Source organism: Piliocolobus tephrosceles, chromosome 4 (genome assembly GCF_002776525.5).
Source record: "Piliocolobus tephrosceles isolate RC106 chromosome 4, ASM277652v3, whole genome shotgun sequence".
Classification (NCBI taxonomy): domain Eukaryota; kingdom Metazoa; phylum Chordata; class Mammalia; order Primates; family Cercopithecidae; genus Piliocolobus; species Piliocolobus tephrosceles.
Genome location: NC_045437.1, coordinates 69,178,359 through 69,179,457, shown reverse-complemented (window position 1 = coordinate 69,179,457; position 1,099 = coordinate 69,178,359). Strand labels below are relative to the sequence as shown.

Sequence of the window (1,099 nt, the reverse complement as noted above, 5' to 3'; positions counted from 1 at the left end):
CAGAGCCCACAAAGGTGCTGACATTACATCCCCGCACTGGTGCGCTTGAGGAAGGGTCTTAACAACCTGTTGCCACTCTCGCTTATTTAATTGTACTTCAGTTTGATATTGAAACCAAGAGCAATGTTGTTCCACATGAGCAAACAATTTCCACAAAATTCTCTCTTTTGCATCAACCCCAATAGAAAGTAGAAGCCTTTGTAATAATCTTAAATATTCTGAGGCCAAGGAACTGGAATTCCCCACAATGAAAGCTCAAGAAGGTTCCCCTTAATAATATCCGGGCTTTACCCGCTCCTAGGGGGTTCCCCTTCTTGTTCCCCACTACTCACCCGTGCACCCTGCTCGCTGCGCCACTTATTGGGGCCCGTGCCGGAGGTGGTGGAGAATGAACAGACACAAGAGACAAAGACAAACAGAGAACATGGCAGCCGTGCCTAGAGCCTCCGCCTCACTTTATTTATACTCCATAAACCCCATGTCAGCAGAAATAACACAATGCAAAACAAACTTTCTGCACCCAGATGTAACCTTCTGCTTAGTTCCTTGTCTCTAAACTTTTTCTTATTTGTCCGCCTTCTTGGCGCCTACTAGAGTTCATTAAAAGTTCAACTAGAGATAGTGTCCTTGACTACTGGAGTTCATTAAAAGTGCGACTAGCTAGAGATACTGTCCTTGAGCCTTATCTATTCTTAGCATATTATTTTCAATGGCCCCTGCACCAGTGTGTCTTTTAATTGGACCATTTAGTCCATTTACATTTACCTTCAAGGTTAATATTGTTATGTGTTTTGGTTTGCACTAGGATGCTAAAGAAAAATCCCTACACTTTCTGTCTGTCTTTGTGGCGGCCCAGATTGAATTGGGGAATACATCTATAGCCTAGAAATGTAGGCTATGTTAATGTTAATGTAATTTTTGCAATGTAATGTTTGAAAAATATTAATGTAGTTTTTGTTTTTACAGTAACAAATTTGGCAATTACTGACAAAAACAAGCAACGGGCTCTACATTCTGTTCCATTTTTCTAGATATTAAACCTTTGTCAGATGCATAATTTACAAAAATTTTCTCCCATTCTGTAGGTTTTCTGTTTATT

The 1,099-nt window shown here is 40.3% G+C and overlaps 1 non-coding gene across 1 annotated transcript; it reads left to right on the top strand.

Moving 5' to 3' along the window:
* The first annotated feature begins 747 nt into the window (after positions 1–747).
* LOC111541695 lies at positions 748–877 on the top strand. The gene has a single exon (XR_002731354.1). It is a non-coding gene; the product is annotated as a small nucleolar RNA SNORA31 (small nucleolar RNA).
* The last annotated feature ends 222 nt before the right edge of the window (positions 878–1,099 follow it).